This window comes from Balaenoptera physalus, assembly GCF_965194825.1.
Source record: "Balaenoptera physalus genome assembly, chromosome: 4".
Classification (NCBI taxonomy): Eukaryota; Metazoa; Chordata; class Mammalia; order Artiodactyla; family Balaenopteridae; genus Balaenoptera; species Balaenoptera physalus.
The window spans coordinates 120,584,192-120,604,525 of NC_138891.1; the positions used below are offsets into that span (position 1 = coordinate 120,584,192).

A 20,334-nucleotide genomic window follows, 5' to 3' on the forward strand; every position below is an offset into this window, starting at 1 on the left:
AACAGGTGTGAGACATTATCTTATTGTGGTTTTGATTCATATTTCTCTGACTAGTGAGGTTTAGCATCTTTCCATATACCTATTGGCCATTTGTATGTTTTCTTTAGTGAAATGTCTATTTAAGTCTAGCTCATTTTTAAGTCAGGTTTTATTAGCTTTTTAAGTTGTAAGAGTTCCTAAGTGAAGTAAACCAATCACAAAAGAAATGCTGCATGATTCTACTTATATGATGTATCTAAAATAGTTAAACTCATAGAATCAGGGTAGAATTATGGTTGCCAGGAGCTGGGGGAAGGAGGAAATAGGGAGATATTAATTAACAGGCATAAAGTCTTAATTATGCAAGATGAGTAAGTTCTAGACATCTGCTGAACAACATAGAATCTATAGTCAACAATACTGTATTGTTAAAACAAAAATTAAGAGGTTAAAAAAATGAAACTCTGTGAAAATCATGATGCAAATAAATCATGATGTTTTCAATGCTGCTTGCATTTGAGTGAGGGGAAGGCAAGATTTGAGAAAAAGCAAATGTCAAGTGTCATTGAAACTACCTGGGAGAACTGCTTAACATTGAACATTACTTTCAACACAGGTACGTGACAGGGGAGGGTCTTTTCTCTGACTCTTCTGCTTGGCTTGGAAACTTGACTTTGAGAGAGAGGAGGAACCGTAGTCTGATCATACTCAATATGATATTGCTGATTTGCTTCTAGATAAGTTCTGGATTTATGTGAAGAAGGGTAGCCAGCCCTTCACAGGACAGCAATAAACATTTTGCTGCAGTTTCCAACTTGTTACATATATGAGCAAGAGTTTTCGTATTTTACGAGCATTCTGAACAAAGAAGGAAATAATCTCATTTCAGTTGAAAAAGAAATGTGGGCTTAAGTTTGACCCAAAATGAGTATTGAGGCAGCAAAAACTCAAATCAACAGCAACAAAAAACAAAGCACAGTTTTCATATTAAAGATGTAAATTTCTATATTTTTGGTTTCAAACAGAGCACCTTTTTTATGGTTATATAGCCTAATTTAAAAAGATCAAGAAATGAATGCATTTGCATACTTGATCAATCCTATATTTGAACCTGAACATATCACTTATCAAGAAACTGTGTTTTCGGGCTTCCCTGGTGGTGCAGTGGTTGGGAATCCACCTGCCAATGCAGGGGACACGGGTTCAAGCCCTGGTCTGGGAAGATCCCACATGCCGCACAGCAACTAAGCCCATGCACCACAACTACTGAGCCTGCACTCTAGAGCCCACATGCCACAACTACTGAAGCCCACGCACCTACAGCCCGTGCTCTACAACAAGAGAAACCACCACAATGAGAAGCCCGTGCACCACAACGAAGAGTAGCCCCCACTTGCAGCAACCAGAGAAAAGCCTGCGCGCAGCAACGAAGACCCAACACAGCCAAAAACAATAAATAAAATAAATAAACCCTGTGTTTTCGAAGTCTTGAATAAAAAGAGGCAGTAGTCTGTATTTTTGTTTGCACTGCTTCAGCTTAAGGGTTCAGTAACTTTTTGACACAGTAAGATTTTATGTATGTAAATAAAGTTACTTAAAATCTATTTCCTACCTTTATTAAAGTTAAATCTACTCACCCTACTTTTAGAAAAGTTAATCCTGTTTTCATTTAAGACATTATGTTGTCCTTACGAGTTTTAAAAACTTATGAAAAGAGATTAACTTCAAGAATCATAAGGTATGTTCAATTACTTTTTTTTTTTTTAATTAATTAATTTATTTTTGGCTGTGTTGGGTCTTCGTTTCTGTACGAGGGCTTTCTCTAGTTGCGGCAAGCGGGGGACACTCTTCATCGTGGTGCGCAGGTCTCTCACTATCGCGGCCTCTCTTGTTGTGGAGCACAGGCTCCAGACGCACAGGCTCAGTAGTTGTGGCTCACAGGCCTAGTTGCTCCACGGCATGTGGGCTCTTCCCAGACCAGGGCTCGAACCGGTGTCCCCTGAATTGGCAGTCAGATTCTCAACCACTGTGCCACCAGGGAAGCCCTCAATTACTTTTTAATAGAGATTAACTTTAAAGTTGTTTTACTCTAAAATTGGAGAGAACTATTGCACTACATATTATAACTCATTAACATCTTGTATAGTAGAAATTTGTGATGACTTTTAGATCTACTTGGATAAAGTAAAAAAAAAACAAAACACAAAAATCAAGCATGAATTAAATAAAAACGGAAGAAAAACCTAAACACTGACTTGCATTAGAATTGATACCATTATGAATGGACAGAAGGTTGGTGTGGATGTGGAGAAAAGGGAACCTTTGTGCACTGTTGGTGGGATTTGTAAATTGGTACAACCACTATGGAAAACAGTAACAGCAAAAATATCATGCCTGTTATTAATAATAATCATCAATATATCTGAGATTTTATTTTAGTTATTTCTGAGATATACATTTTAAAGTAATAACTAGAATTATGACTTACAACATTATAACAGAACATATAAGATGTTTAGAAATTTCATGTAATGTCTGAAACATTTATGTTAACATATTTCCATAAAAATAACCCAAAGAAAGTTTAGTATTAGTTGTTTTTGTTTGTTTGTTGGTTTTTTTATACTGCAGGTTCTTATTAGTCATCAGTTTTACACACATCAGTGTATACATGTCAATCCCAATCTCCCAATTCAGCACAACACCATCCCCACCCCACCGTGGTTTTCTCCCCTTGGTGTCCATACGTTTGTTCTCTACATCTGTGTCTCAACTTCTGCCCTGCAAACCAGTTCATCTGTAACCATTTTTCCAGGTTCCACATACATGCATTAATATACGATATTTGTTTTTCTCTTTCTGACTTACTTCGCTCTGTATGACAGTCTCTAGATCCATCCACGTCTCAACAAATGACTCAATTTCGTTCCTTTTTATGGCTGAGTAATATTCCATTCTATATATGTACCACATCTTCTTTATCCATTCGTCTGTCGATGGGCATTTAGGTTGCTTCCATGACCTGCCTATTGTAAATAGTGCTGCATTGGGGTGCATTTGTCTTTTTGAATTATGGTTTTCTCTGGGTATATGCCCAATAGTGGGATTGCTGGATCATATGGTAATTCTATTTTTTCTTTTTAAAGGACCTCCATACTGTTCTCCATAGTGGCTGTATTAATTTACATTCCCACCAACAGTGCAAGAGGATTCCCTTTTCTCCACACCCTCTCCAGCATTTGTTGTTTGTAGATTTTTTGATGATACCCATTCTAACTGGTGTGAGGTGATACCTCATTGTAGTTTTGATTTGCATTTCTGTAATAATTAGTGATGTTGAGCAGGTTTTCATGTGCTTCTTGGCCATCTGTATGTCTTCTTTGGAGAAATGTCTATTTAGGTCTTCTGCCCATTTTTGGATTGGGTTGTTTGTTTCTTTAATATTGAGCTGCATGAGCTGTTTATATATTTTGGAGATTAATCCTTTGTCCGTTGATTCGTTTGCAAATATTTTCTCCCATTCTGAGGGTTGTCTTTTCATCTGTTTATGGTTTCCTTTGCTGTGCAAAAGCTTTGAAGTTTCATTAGGTCCCATTTGTTTATTTTTGTTTTTATTTCCATTACTCTAGGAGGTGGATCAAAAAAGATCTTGCTGTGATTTATGTCAAAGAGTGTTCTTCCTATGTTTTCCTCTAAGAGTTTCATAGTGTCCAGTCTTACATTTAGGTCTTGAATCCATTTTGAGTTTATTTTTGTGTATGGTGTTAGGGAGTGTTCTAATTTCATTGTTTTACATGTAGCTGTCCAATTTTCCCAGCACCACTTATTGAAGGGACTGTCTTTTCTCCATTGTATATCTTTGCCTCCTTTGTCATAGATTAGTTGACCATAGGTGCCTGGGTTTATCTCTGGGTTTTCTATCTTGTTCCATTGATCTATGTTTCTGTTTTTGTGCCAGTACCATATTGTCTTGGTTACTGTATCTTTGTAGTATAGTCTGACGGCAGGGAGTCTGATTCCTCCAGCTCTGTTTTTTTTCCTCAAGACTGCTTTGGCTATTCGGGATCTTTTGTGTCTCTATACAAATTTTAAGATGATTTGTTCTAGTTCTGTAAAAAATGCCATTGGTAATTTGATAGGGATTGCATTGAATCTGTAGATTGCTTTGGGTAGTAGAGTCATTTTCACACTATTGATTCTTCCAATCCAAGAACATGGTATATCTCTCCATCTGTTGGTATCATCTTTAATTTCTTTCATCAGTGTCTTATAGTTTTCTGCATACAGGTCGTTTGTCTCCCTAGGTAGGTTTATTCCTAGGTATTTTATTCTTTTTGTTGCTATGGTAAATGGGAATGTTTCCATAATTTCTCTTTCAGATTTTTCATCATTAGTGTATAGGAATGCAAGAGATTTCTGTGCATTAATTTTGTATCCTGCAACTTTACCAAATTCATTGATTAGCTCTAGTAGTTTTCTGGTGGCATTTTTAGGATTCTCTATGTATAGTATCATGTCATTTGCAAACAGTGACAGTTTTACTTCTTCTTTTCCAATTTGTATTCCTTTTATTTCTTTTTCTTCTCTGATTGCCATGGCTAGGACTTCCAAAACTATGTTGAATAATAGTGGTGTGAGTGGACATCCTTGTCTCGTTCCTGATCTTAGAGGAAATGCTTTCAGTTTTTCACCGTTGAGAATGATGTTTGCCGTGGGTTTGTCGTATATGGCCTTTATTAGGTTGAGGTAGGTTCTCTCTATGCCCACTTTCTGGAGAGTTTTTAATCATAAATGGGTGTTGAATTTTGTCAAAAGCTTTTTCTGCATCTCTTGAGATGATCGTATGGTTTTTATTCTTCAATTTGTTAATAACGTGTATCACATTGATTGATTTGCATATATTGAAGAATCCTTGCATCTCTGGGATAAATCCTACTTGATCGTGGTGTATGATCCTTTTAATGTGTTGATGGATTCTGTTTGCTAGTATATTGTTGAGGATTTTTGTAATTTTCTTTTTTTGTAGTATCTTTGTCTGGTTTTGGTATCAGGGTGATGGTGGCCTCATAGAATGAGTTTGGGAGTGTTCCTTCCTCTGCAATTTTTTGGAAGAGTTTGGGAAGAATGGGTGTTAGCTCTTCTCTAAATGTTTGATAGAATTCACCTGTGAAGCCATCTGGTCCTGGACTTTTGTTTGTTGGAAGATTTTTAATCACAGTTTCAATTTCATTACTTGTGATTGGTCTGTTCATATTTTCTATTTCTTCCTGGTTCAGTCTTGGAAGGTTATACCTTTCTAAGCATTTGTCCATTTCTTCCAGGTTGTCCATTTTATTGGCATAGAGTTGCTTGTAGTAGTCTCTTAGGATGCGTTGTATTTCTGCCGTGTCTGTTGTAACTTTTCCTTTTTCATTTCTAATTTTATTGATTTTAGTTCTCTCCCTCTTTTTCTTGATAAGTGTGGTGTATCAATTTTGTTTATCTTCTCAGAGAACCAGCTTTTAGTTTTATTGATATTTGCTATTGTTTTCTTTGTTTCTATTTCTTTTATTTCTGCTCTGATCTTTATGATTTCTTTCCTTCTGCTAACTTTGGGTTTTGTTTGTTCTTCTTTCTCTAGTTCCTTTAGGTGTAAGGTTAGATTGTTTATTTGCGATTTTTCTTGTTTCTTGAGGTAGGCTTGTATAGCTATAAACTTCCCTCTTAGAACTGCTTTGGCTGCATCCCATAGGTTTTGGATCATTGTGTTTTCATTGTCATTTGTCTCTAGGTATTTTTTGATTTCCTCTTTGATTTCTTCAGTTATCGCTTGGTTATTTAGTTACGTATTGTTTAGCCTCCATGTGTTTGTATTTTTTACATTTTTTCCCCTGTAATTCATTTCTAATCTCATAGCGTTGTGGTCAGAAAAGATGCTTGATATGAGTTCAATTTTCTTAAGTTTACTGAGGCTTGATTTGTGACCCAAGATGTGATGTATCCCGGAGAATGTTCCATGTGCACTTGAGAAGAAAGTGTAATCTGCTGTTTTTGGATGGAATATCCTATAAATATCAATTAAATCTATCTGGTCTATTGTGTCATTTAAAGCTTGTGTTTCCTTATTTATTTTCATTTTGGATGATCTGTCCATTGGTGTAAGTGAGGTGTTAAAGTCCCCCACTATTATTGTGTTACTGTCGATTTCCTCTTTTATAGCTGTTAGCAGTTGCCTTATGTATTGAGGTGCTCCTATGTTGGGTGCATATATATTTATAATTGTTATATTTTCTTCTTGGATTGATCCCTTGATCATTATGAGGTGTCCTTCCTTGTCTCTTGTAACATTCTTTATTTTAAAGTCTATTTTATCTAATATGAGTATAGCTACTCCAGCTTTCTTTTGATTTCCATTTGCATAGAATATCTTTTTCTATCCCCTCACTTTCAGTCTGTATGTGTCCCTAGGTCTGAAGTGGGTCTCTTGTAGACAGCATATATATGGGTCTTGTTTTTGTATCCATTCAGCAAGCCTGTGTCTTTTGGTTGGAGCATTTAATCCATTCACTTTTAAGGTAATTATCAATATGTATGTTCCTATGACCATTTTCTTAATTGTTTTGGGTTTTAACCCTCTGCCATTTCATCTTGTCTATCTTTCTGTGAATGTGGTTTTTGTTCCACAGGCTGCAGGATTGTAGTTCTTCTTGCTTCTGCTGTCTGCCTTCCCTGAGATTTTCTAATCAGCTTAAATTATATTCCCTTATAAGGTTTATTACAGACTATATCTCCAACAACTCATGCTATTATTAGTTGTTTCCTGTTAAAATATTAAAATTTTCAACATGAAACTTTTATTAAAATGAAAAAGATAACATATCTTTTTTTAAAATTATTTTAGAACTTCTGATATTTTATCAACTCAATAGGTTTATCTTTTTAAAATTTTATTTATTTTTGGCTGTGTTGGGTCTTCATTGCTGTGTGTGGGCTTTCTTTAGTTGCAGTGAGTGGGGGCTACCCTTCATTGTGGTGCATGGGCTTCTCATTGTAGTGGCTTCTCGTTGTGGAGCATGGGCTCTAGGCATGCGGGCTTCAGTAGTTGTGGCTTGCAGGCTCTAGAGTGCAGGCTCAGTAGTTGTGGCACACAGGCTTAGTTGCTGTGCGGCATGTGGGATCTTCCCAGACCAAGGCTTGAACCCATGTTTCCTGCATTGGCAAGCAGATTCTTAACCACTGCGCTACCAGGGAAGCCCTGAAAAGGATAACATTTCTAAATACTCAGAAAAACTTCCTCATTTATTGATGTGGGAGATTTTCAAATATTATGTCTTCAATTAGAAATGTTTATTTCCATTTCCTACAGTATTGCTTTGTTAACTGTAAGTGGTGACTGGCATAAGTAACTGACAAATAGTATTTTGAGGGAGGGGAGAAGCTTTCACAAAATCATTATGAATCCATTTGGGAAAGTGGAATTGTTTAGAGAAGTATAAATATCTTCACTCAGTTTTTGCCCATTTACTGAGAACTGTGAAACTAAAATTGAACAATCAGTGTTCTTCTAAACATCTGTCTATTAAATGTTGTGTCATATAAAAACATGGTTTTATGGCTGTTATCACAAATACTTTCTTCCTATGCAAGGATCCCTTAAAGGAAATTCATAAAATTCCCTAGCATCTTAAAGATATTCTTTTAATGTGTCAAATATATACTATTAACTATTAATATCAAAATAAATATTAAATTTTAATCAAAATATCTGGAGTTTTTGTACTTTATTATTCTGAGGAAAAGTAAAGGCTGATATTGAACAATGATACTTTATATCAGCTGATTTATGAAGCTAGTCAGCAAAGCAAACGAATCTCCCAGTAATGTCCACCATATTAACAGAAAGCCAAATATTGATTTCTACACAACAATAAAACTAATCATTTTAGCACTTTCATAATTTCTTCCAAAGATTTGTTTTTCCTTTATGTTCAGAACCTAGTTTGCTTTTATCACTTCAGTTATCACCAACATTCGTGTGGCTAAAACCTATGCCTGGAATCAAAAGCACAATTCTGTATTGCCAAATCTCTACCAAAACTTTCCCTTGGGAATTCCACTACTGCTTTAATCTCAATATATAACTGAAATAATTTTCAGTCCCCAAGTCAGCTTCCATTGTCAATGTCCCTGTTCCTGGCAGTGATATTACTTTCCTCTTAGTCTTCAATATTTTTAGGAAATATAGATTGAGGACTCACTGTATATTAAGACCTGCACCAAACACTGGGAATATAACAAGGATAAGGTCCTGAAATGATGTTTGTAACTAGTGAAAAGTTCACACCCTCACTGTTAAATGCATTAATCCATTACAGTTCAAAGTAGTAAAAGACAAAGAGGGCTAAGTGCCAGGTATTGTAGAACACATAGAAAGAACACCTAGCCTGGTGTTGAGATGTCAGAGAAAACTTCCTGAAGAAAGCCTATCTAATTAGAACTATAGAATATTAGTAGAAGTAATTAGGTAAAGGAAGAAGTAGAAGTGTCAGAGCAGAATTTCAACTTGTATAATCTTGTGCAAAGGTTTAGATGCAAAAGAACACTTCATATGTAGGAAACATTCAGTATGGTTGAACTGAATATGAAAGGGCATACGATTGAAAATGTGTCTGAAGAGGTTTATAAGGAGCTGACGTTTTACTTATTGACTGATTTTGAGCAGAGGACTGGCATGATTATATTTTAGAAGTGTCCACAATGCAGTGTGAATAGCCTATTTAAGATTGTCAAGAAAGGAGGCAATTAGTCCAGTGGATGGTGATCTAGAAGATCATGACAACCTCAGCAAGTTTAGGAACAGGGAGGAGAGAATTGAATGGATTTAACTGGTATTATGGAAATTCTGTCAATGAGATTTGATGATTACATGTAAGTTTCAGTGAGAGTTGAGTAAAATTCACTCTTGTTTGGATATGATGGTGGATGGTGGAACATTTACTGAGCTACAGAATACAGGAGGACTTTCTTAGAAAACATTGAATTGTTGGACATATTGAGCATTTAATGGAGATGTTCATCAGAAGCTGGATATGTGGGGTGATATTCAAAAGTGGTAACAGCTAGAGATTACAGATTTGTAGTTATCAGAATATAGAGGTAATTGAGGGACCTCCCAGTGGAGGAAGTAACCAGGAAATATGAATAAAGTGAGAAGAAAAGTAGCCTAATGAATACATTGAGTTTAAGGCTCTTTCTGCTCATTCCCTAAGGGAGATTTATTAAATGTATCTAGAAAGGTAGGAGGAAAACCACAAGGTGTAGTAACATCATGGAGACAGGGAAGTGGAGTACTTCATAAATTTTTGAGGTAGTTCATTTTTCCTCATTAAAAATTTTTTGTGTCTATTATATCATATAGCCCACTTTTTCCAATATTTCTAATTTTTAAGTTTAGCATATGTATTTCTCTGTATTTTGAATGTTTAATTTTATAAACTTGTTTATGTTCCATTTCTGAATTTTACAGGAAATTATCTTTAGTATATTTTGGGGGTGTCTCATTTTTGTAATGATCAGATGGAAGTAATAACTAATTTTTTAATAGGGATCTGAGAAAAAATATTAAGAGCAGCAAGGGAAAAACAAAAAATAACATATAAAGGAATCCCCATAAGGTTATCAGGGGATTTTTCAGCAGAAACTGTGTGGGCCTGAAGGGAGTGGCAGAATATACTTAAAGTGATGAAAGAGAAAGACCTACAACCAAGATTACTCTACTGAGCAAGGATCTCATTCAGATTTGACGGAGAAATCAAAAGCTTTTCAGACAAGCAAAAGCTAAGAATATTCAGCACTACCAAACCAGCTTTACGACAAATGCTAAAGGAACTTCTCTAGGCGGGAAACACAAGAGAAGAAAAAGACCCACAAAAACAAACCCAAAACAATTAAGAAAATGGTAATGGGAACATACATATCGATAATAACCTTGAATATAAATGGATTCAATGCCCCAACCAAAAGACATAGACTGGCTGAATGGATACAAAAACAACACCCATATATATGCTGTCTACAAGAGACCCACTTCAGACCTAAGGACACATACAGACTGAAAGTGAAGGGATGGAAAAAGATATTCCATGCAAATGGAAATCAAAAGAAAGCTGCAGTAACAATACTCATATCCAATAAAATACACTTTAAAATAAAGACTATGACAAGAGACAAAGAAAGTCACTACATAATGATCAAAGGATCAATCCAACAAGAAGATATAACAATTATAAATGTTTATGCACCCAACATAGGAGCATCTCAATACATAAAGCAAATGCTAACAACCATGAAAGGAGAAATTGACAGTAACACAATAATAGTAGAGGACTTTAACATGCCACTTAAACCAATGGACAGGTCATCCAAACAGAAAATATGGAAACACAAGCTTTAAATGACACAATAGACCAGATAGATTTAATTGATATTTATAGAACATTCCACCCAAAAGTGGCAGATTACACTTTCTTCTCAAGTGCTCATGGAACATTCTCCAGGATAGATCACATCTTGGGTCACAAATCAAGCCTCAGAAAATTTAAGAAAATTGAAATTGTATCAAGCATCTTTTCTGACCACTATGCTATGAGATTGGAAATTAGTTACAGGAAAAGAACTGTAAAAAACACAAATACATGGAGGCTAAACAGTGACCTACTAAATAACCAAGAGATTGCTGAAGAAAACAAAGAAGAAAAAAAATACATAGTAACAAATGACAAAAACGTGAAGACCCAATACCTACGGGACACAGCAAAAGCAGTTCTAAGAGGCAAGTTTATAGCAATTCAATCTCACCTCAAGAAAAATATCTCAAACAATCTAACCCTACACTTAAAACAACTAGAGAAAGAAGAACAAAGAAAACCCAAAGTCAGTAGAAGGAAAGAAATCACAAAATCAGAGCAGAAATAAATGAAATAGAAATGAAGAAAACAATAGCAAAGATCAATAAAACTAAAAGCTGGTTCTTTGAGAAGATAAACAAAATTGATAAACCCTTAGCCAGACTCATCAAGAAAAAAAGGAAGAGGATACAAATCAATAAAATTAGAAATGAAAAAGGAGAAATCACAACTGACACCACAGAAATACAAAGGATTATAAGAGACTACTATAAAAAACTATGCCAATAAAATGGACAGCCACAAAGAAATGGACAAATTCTTGGAAAGGTACAGTTTTCCAATACTGAACCAGGAAGAATTAGAAAATATAAACAGACCTATCACAAGTAATGAAATTGAAACCATAATTAAAAATTTTCCAAGAAACAAAAGTCCAGGACGAGAAAGCTTCACAAGCAAATTCTATCAAACATTTAGAGAAGAGCTAACACTGATCCTTCTCAAACTCTTCCAAAAAGTTGCAGAGGGAGAAACACTCCCAGATTCATTCTATGAAGCCACCATCATCCTGATACCAAAACTAGAGAAAGATACCACAAAAATGAAAATTATAGATCAATATCACTGATGAACATAGATGCAAAAATCCTAAAAAAATACTAGCAAACAGAATCCAACAACACACTAAAAGCATCATGCACCATTATCAAGTGGGATTTACACCAGGGATGCAGGGATTCTTCTATATATGCAAATCAATCAATGGGATACACCACATAGACAAATTAAGGAATAAAAAGCATATGATCATCTCAATAGATGCAGAAAAAGCTTTTGACAAAATTCAACACCCATTTATGATAAAAACTCTACAGAAAATGGGCATAGAGGCAACCTACATCAACATAATATAGGCCATATAGGATAAACCCACAGCAAGCATCATACTCAATGGTGAAAAACTGAAAGCACTTCCACCAAGATCAGGAACAAGACAAGGATGTCCACTCTCGCCACTCTTATTCAACATAGCTTTGGAAGTCCTAGCCATGACAATCAAGGAAGAAAATGAAATAAAATGAGTATAAATTGGAAGAAAAGTAAAACTGTCACTGTTTGCAGATGACATTATACTATATGTAGAAAATCCTACAGATGCCATCAGAAAACTACTAGAACTAATCAATGAACTTGGTAATGTTGCAGGATACAAAATTAATGCACAGAAATCACTGGCATTCCTATACACCAACAATGAAAAATCAGAAAGAGAATTTAAGGAAACACTCCCATTCACCATTGCAACAAGAAGAAGAAACTACCTAGGAATAAAGCTACCTAAGGAGACAAAAGACCTGTATGCAGAAAACTATAAGACACTGATGAAAGAAATTAAAGATGATACAAACAGATGGAGAGATATACCATGTTCTCGGATTGGAAGAATCAACATTGTGAAAATGACTATACTACCCAAAGCAATCTACAGATTCAATGCAATCCCTATCAAACTACAAATGAGATTTTTCACAGAACTAGAACAAAAAATTTCACAATTTGTATGGAAACACAAAAGACCCTGAATAGCCAAAGCAATCTTGAGAAAGAAAAACGGAGCTGGAGGAATCAGGCTCCCCGACTTCAAACTATACCAGAAAGCTACAGTAATCAAGACAGTATGGTACTGGCACAAAGACAGAAATATAGATCAATGGTACAGGATAGAATGCCCAGAGATAAACCCATGCACATATGGTCACCTAATTTACGACAAGAGAGGCAAGAACATACAATGGAGAAAGGACAGCCTTTTTAATAAGTGGTGCTGGGAAAACTGGACAGCTACATGTAAAAGAATGAAATTAGAACACTACCTAACACCATACACAAAAATAAACTCCAAATGGATTAAAGACCTAAATGTAAGACCAAACACTATAAAACTCATAGAGGAAAACATAGGAAAAACACTCTTTAACATAAACCACAGCAAGATCTTTTTTGACCCACCTCCTAGAGTAATGGAAATAAAAACAAAAATAAACAAATGGGACCTAATGAAACTTCAAAACTTTTGCACAGCAAAGGAAACCATAAACAAGACAAAATGGCAGCCCTCAGAATGGGAGAAAATATTTGCAAACGAATCAACAGACAAAGGATTAATCTCTAAAATATACAAACAGCTCATGGAGATCAATATCAAAAATACAATCCAATTAAGAAATGGGCAGAAGACCTAAATAGACATTTCACCAAGGAAGATGTACAGATGGCCAAGAGGCACATGAAAAGAGCTCAACATCACTAATTATTAGAGAAATGCCAATCGAAACTACAATTCAGGTATCACCTCATGCTGGTCAGAATGGCCATTGTCAAAATATCTAGAAACAATAAATGCTGGAAAGGGTGTGGTGAAAAGGGAACCCTCTTGCACTGTTGGTGGGAATGTAAATTGATACAACCACTATGGAAAACAGTATGGAGGTTCCTTACAAAACTAAAAATAGAACTACCATATGACCCAGCAATCCCACTATTGGGCATATACCCCAAGAAAACCATAATTCAAAAAGAGTCATGTACCACAATGTTCATTGCAGCACTATTTACAGTAGCCAGGACATGGAAGCAACCTGAATGTCCATTGACAGATGAATGGATAGAGAAGTTGTGGCACATATATACAATGGAATATTACTCAGCCATAAAAAGAAACAAAATTGAGTTACTTGTAGTGAGGTGGATGGACCTAGAGTCTGTCATACAGAGTGAAGTAAGTCAGAAAAAGAAAAGTACTGTATTCTAACGCATATAGGTGGAATAAAAAAAAAAAAAAAGTACTGATGAACCTAGTTGCTGGGCAGGAATAAAAATGTAGACATAGAGAATGGAATTGAGGACACAGGGTGGAAGGGAGAAGCTGGGAGAAGTGAGAGTAGCATCGACATATATATACTCCCGAATGTAAAATAGCTAGTGGGAAGCAGCAGCATAGCACAGGGAGGTCAGCTCGGTGCTTTGTGACCACCTAGAGGGGTGGGATGGGGAGGATGGGAGGGAGGCTCAAGAGGGAGGGGATTTGGGGACATATGTATGCATATGGTTGATTCACTTTGGTGTACAATAGAAACTAACACAGTATTGTGAAGCAATTATACTCCAATAAAGATCTATTTTAAAAAAAGGTTCTGATATCTGAATCTCTAAATGAAAAATGAACCATTGTTTATCATTTATCTCTTTTTTTATTTTACTTTAGCTGTTTTAAAAAAGAACTATTGAAGTATAGCTGATTTACGGTGTTAATTTCTGCTCTACAGTAAAGTGATTCAGTTCTACATATATATTTACATTATTTTTCATATTATTTTCCATTATGGTTTATCACAGGATATTGAACATAGTTCCCTGAATGTACCATTGTTAAAGTCTGTAGTTTGCTTGCATCATATACCAATAATTCAATTTTACCAATAATCATAAAAGTGATTATTTCTGTTTAAATTCTGTAATTCCAAAGGAGTCATACTGGGAACTGAAAGCAACTGAGAACTTATGCATGCAGCTCCAACTAGCAAGTTTATTTTAAATTAGTACTGTGTGTGTGTGGGCGTGCATGCGTGTGCTAAAGTATTATTTGAGAAGTGCTTTCTAGAAGGTGAAGCATTTTAACACCAATCTATTTCTGAAAATCAGGTGTTTGGGGTGACAGTGCTAAATAGGAGCTTATTCCTGGTTCCATTTTTTTAAAATGGGAAAACCATATACGTATATATGTGTAACACACACATATATATGTACAGATATATGTGTATGTACAGGTGTGAAATGCTTAGAGCATCATTGTATGCTCATTAGATAATTTAAAAATTGCTTTCTGTGCATTAACATGTAAAGTTTATAGCGTCGCAAATACTGTATCTACAACATGGTAAGTAATGCCTGACATTAAATAAATTTATCTTTAAAAGCAGACAGATGTATACAATAAAACAACTGGAAAATGTCACATAATGAATGTTTTCAACCAAGTAAAGTTGAAAATTGATGCTTGAAGAAAATTAAGAAATAAGTTGGATCATTGAAAATGTCATTTTTTGTGATAGAAGGCCATGAAGATGGACAGTATGGGTGAAGAGGGTCAACTGTATGGTGATGGATGGTAACTAGACTTATGATGGTGGTCAGTCACTCTATAGTGTTTACAGATATTGAGCTATAATTCTATATACCTGAAACTTATATAATAATAATAATAAAAGATTTCCCACAGACTTCCATTTACATTTCATTGGCCAGGTCTAGGTTATGTGGCTTCCCATTGCTGTAAAAGAAAAAACAAAAAAAAAGTGATGATATGGTTGGGCTGGGATGAAAAGCAACGACATCAAACAAATACCAAAGCAGGAAACAGTTTTTTAAAACACTTTTGGAGGTGATGCTATAGATTTCCCTGTCCTTGATGGCTTTTTCATACTTTCAGTGGAGGTGGTCAATGAATAAGAATGAAAAAACTGCAAAATGGACTTTCCCTTTTTCTGTGATTATGTTTCATAAAGAAACAAGAAACTTTCAAAAAGAGTAGCTCTTCATCGTATCACTGTCACTTTCAAGGATGTCTACTCTAGCATCTTTGTGACCTCTTAGGCATTGATGCCTCCTTCAGCTCTAGCGATATCTCAGACATACCTGCCCAATATTAATATTTGGCATCCTTAAAATGTCTATACATAATTCTGATGATGTCCTCTTAATCTCATCTGGGTTGTGATCCAAGACTTTCCCTGCATATCATCTTGTTTGAGTTTTGGAGACAGAGTTATAAACTGCTCTTGTGTAAACATCAGCTAATCAACATTGTATTGAGAAAAATGTACATTCTATGAAATTTGAATGTTAAAATAGACATTCATCAGGAAAACATTGCCCAGAGAGATGATGATATGTGAAGTATGATTCCTATGCTGATTTGTGGTAGTGTTGGTTAGCAATAGTCATACGTTTTGGGGGAGTAAATTCATAACTACTCCAATTAAAATACAACTGTTCAGAGATGTGTTTCCAGATACTAGACTGAGCACAGTGTTAGGATCTTTGAGGTTATCAAACACTGTTTTTTCCTCAGTGGCATCTAAAAAAATGATAAATCCAAAAAAAATAGAGTAAGGAAAATGTAAAGCAGAAACATCAACTTTATTGCTACTAGAAATTGGAGTACGTAGCTTAATGTAACCACCAAATGGGCCTGGGAAATGAAACCTAGAATTAGACAGATGTACCTATTCAATTATGGCAAAACAGGACCAGAAGAAGGCTCTTACTGTTAAGTCAAAATCTTGCTGTAGAAACAGAGAAGGTCTCCATCCTACAGGCAAAAAGCAGCTCCTGAGAGAAAACAAGAGCTCAGCAAGCCCATTATATCCTTATCACATTTGCAATTAGAAAAGTCACTGCATCTCCCTTTGGGCAGAGTGAGTAAAGGGCATGGAGAGAGGCTGGGAATATTACGCTTTCTGATCAATTTCCACGTGGGAGGAAACAGTCATTTTCTCTTAAAATTTTCCAAAACCTATTCTCTGTTAAACTTTGAAAGAAGACAGCATTTTTTCTTCTAGCGCCCTCCTCTTGGAGAGGAGCTAATACTCCACCTATACATACTATCCAGAGATGGTAGGTCCACAGTGCCAAAATTATCTTGTCTGTCATGTGTGGATATAGCCCTCAGAGAGATAAGCCAAATCTGAGTCTCCAGCTGTCACCTTCATGTGGTCACTCCCCTGATCCTAGCCGCTGCATCTGACTATCTTTCTGGGAACAAAAGACTCTTAAAATGGTCAGAACGGGACAATAATGATACTGAATTCATGATCACTATGCAACTAACACTGAAAATTCATTCTTTTATTTACCTAAAACTTTATCCAGTTGCATCAGAAGTTCTTTATACTTCAATAAATATAGCATAAAGATGTTTCAAGGGCTTCCCTGGCGGCGCAGTGGTTGGGAGTCTGCCTGCCAATGCAGGGCATACGGGTTCGAGCCCTGGTCTGGGAAGATCCCACATGCCGCGGAGTGACTAGGCCCATGAGCCACAACTGCTGAGCCTGCGCGTCTGGAGCCTGTGCTCCGCAACGGGAGAGGCCGCGATAGTGAGAGGCCCGCGCACCGCGATGAAGAGTGGCCCCTGCTTGCCACAACTAGAGGAAGCCCTCGCATAGAAACGAAGACCCAACACAGCCCTGAATAAATAAAATAAAACAAATACTTAAGGGAAAAAAAAAATGGTAGGAGCAGAATGAGCTCACAGTTGTTAATGAGACCTTTAAAAAAAAAAAAAAAGATGTTTCAAGAAAAATGTTCATAGTTCAGTAACAAAATGTTAGCAACATGGGAATATAAATTTGAATATGGCTACCTCATCAATTTTATGGGAAAATTAATATTCAAATATTCCCTTTGCAAGTTAAAGTACAGTGGACAAATGATTGAAATCCAAAATTCTTCCCTCCTTTGTGAGTGAAAAGTCCAAAGGCTTCTCTCCTGTCTTTCTCCAAGTCTCAATTAGAGATGTTCTCAATGCATGGAGAGCTGGGCTGCATCAGCACCCTCAGTGGGATCTGTGTCTGTCTGGAGTAGGCTCAGTGACCCAGTAGCTTCCATATTCTCAAAACCAACTTTGACATGCTTGACCTTTTTTTTTTTTCATTAATAGCTACTTTATTTATTTATTTATTTATTTATTTATTTATTTATTTTTAGCTGTGTTGGGTCTTCGTTTCGTGCAAGGGCAAGCGGGGGCCACTCTTCATCGAGGTGCGTGGGCCTCTCACTATCGCGGTCCCTCCCGTTGCGGGGCACAGGCTCCAGATGCGCAGGCTCAGCAGTTGTGGCTCATGGGCCTAGTCGCTCCACGGCATGTGGGATCTTCCCAGACCAGGGCCCGAATCCATGTCCCCTGCATTAGCAGGCAGACTCTCAACCACTGCGCCACCAGGGAAGCCCTTGACCTTTTTTAAATTGAAGCATAGTTGACTTACAATGTTGTGTTAATTTCTGCCATACAGCAAGGTGATTCATATATATACATTTATCCATTCTGTATACACTAGTTTACATCTGCTAACTCCAAACTCCTACTCCATCCCTCCCCCAACCCCTCCCCCTTGGCAACCACAGGTCTGTTCTCTATGTCTTTGAGTCTGTTTCTGTTTTGTGGATAAGTTCACTTGTGTCAGATTTTAGATTCCACATATAAGTGATATCATATGGTGTTTTTCTCTTTCTGACTTATTGATACTTAGTATGATAATCTCTAGGTCCATCCATGTTGCTGCAAATGGCATTATTTCATTTTTTTTTTACGGCTGAATAGTATTCTATTGTAGGTATGTACCACAGCTTCTTTATTCATTCATCTGTCGATGGATATTTACGTTGTTTCCATGTCTTAGCTGTTGTGAATAGTGCTGCTATGCACATAGGGGTGCATGTATCTTTTTGAATTATAGTTTTGTCTGGATATATGCCCAGGAGTGGGATTGCAGGATCATATGGAAACTCTATTTTTAGTTTTTTGAGGGACCTTAGTACCGTTTTCTACAGTGGCTGCACGAACTTACATTTCCACCAGTGGTGTAGGAGGATTCCCTTTTCTCCACATCCTCTCCAGCATTTGTTATTTGTAGACTTAAATGATGGCCATTCTGACTGGTGTGAGGTGGTATGTCATTGTAGTTTTGATTTGCATTTCTCTAATAATTAGCAATATTGAGCATCTTTTCATGTGCCTGTTGGCCATCTGTATGTCTTCTTTGGAGAAATGTCTATTTAGATCTTCTGCCCATTTTTTTTGGTTTGTTTTTTTGTTGTTGAGTTGTGTGAGCTGTTTGTATATTTTGGAAATTAATCCCTTGTTGGTCTCATTGTTTGCAAATATTTTCTCCCATTCTGTAGGTCGTCTTTTCATTTTGTTTATGGTTTCCTTTGCTGTGCAAAAGCTTGAAGGTTTGATTAGCTCCCATCTGTTTATTTTTGTTTCTATTTCTATTGTCTTGGGAGAGGAACCTAAGAAAACATTGGTATGATTTATGACATGCTTGACTTTTTAAGGAGACCAAAGACTTAATAAGACGTAGACTATCACAGCACTTGCCTCAGTCACACTAAGTTAAAAACAACAAGCAAATTTCCATCTTCCTGAGCAGTTACCTCAGGCCAGTTTATGCTTCCAGAACCCAGTATCTTTTGCCAAGGAGCGTAGCAGGGACTCGGTAGTACTGAGGATATCATCTCAGTGTTTTCGCCAGGATAGCAATTGCTGCCAATTGTCCTTACCTGAACGTTGAAAATGAACTGGAACCCTACTGGGACGAGTTAATTTTGGCCCTGTGGATCTACCATATTTGGATTATGGCCATTGCCCACCTGTGAATATTACCTTCTCTCTGAGAAAAGGGTGTTTGGAAAAAATGTGATCTTCTTGCCAAGTTTTAAATGTACAGTACTGGAAACCCCCAAAACAGGTCTTACTTGAGGTTCCTTTGTTTCTCATTTAGTATGTTAAAAAAAAGCCTCATAATTTAAGTTATTGCTTAAAAACTTTGTTTCTGGCACCCCAGTACTGACCTGAGTGTGGGTTGTATCTAAGACTAAAGCTTTGGCCACCTCTTACAAGCAGACATATTTAGTCCTGTGTACACTGGCTGTTCCTACTACCTCTTTCCAAGGAATCACTTAAGTCTGATAAGGCTGCATCCATGGGAAGTCTACTTTCTCATATATACTAAGACTATTTAGAGACAAAGTGAGACCATGTGGTGTAGTGATCTTTGAGCTTATGGACAAACAATAGGAATCCAAATTTAGCTCCTCCAAAGTTCATTCCTTGGCCTCAAAGACAGATAGATCAAGACAACATAAGAAGTAGCTTAGTTGGGGAAAGTGTATTTATGTTTCCTATCTAACCATAACACTAATAATTTCCTGTAACCTGTTTCTTTTTCTTTATAATCTTTGCTTCAGCCATGCCTGCTTAGCACTAGACCTATGTTGTTTAAGGCTGCCGCAGCCTACACCCTGGGGCCACTGGCGCTTGCTGACAGTTCATGCCCTTGCCAAAGAGTCTTGGGAAAATACCCAACTTTATAACACACTGGATGCCATATAGAATTGCCATGATACGAGTCCTGAGGAAGCCAAGAAAATGGTGATGGAGGCAAAAGTCACCTGGGCAAAGGACCATCAAATGGGAGGAAGGAAAAGCAAACATAGAAACTTTGTCTACTTCACAATTATTCACATGAGTACTGTATAATTTGCAAATGCAACCAAGTAAATATTTCATGATAGTTTAAACTTACCTAAGCATTTTGGGTCCCCATTAAGGAGAGAGGCACACAGTTGAGTTGACAATCACAGGGCGTTTAGTTAATGAAAAACCATTGTTATTAGTGGACTTTATTAC

The 20,334-nt window shown here is 36.5% G+C and overlaps 1 protein-coding gene across 1 annotated transcript in view; it reads left to right on the plus strand.

The window, feature by feature from the left end:
• Positions 1 to 20,334, plus strand: part of CHODL (chondrolectin) — a 191,461-nt gene that overhangs the window by 105,709 nt on the left and 65,418 nt on the right. The window lies entirely within an intron of this gene.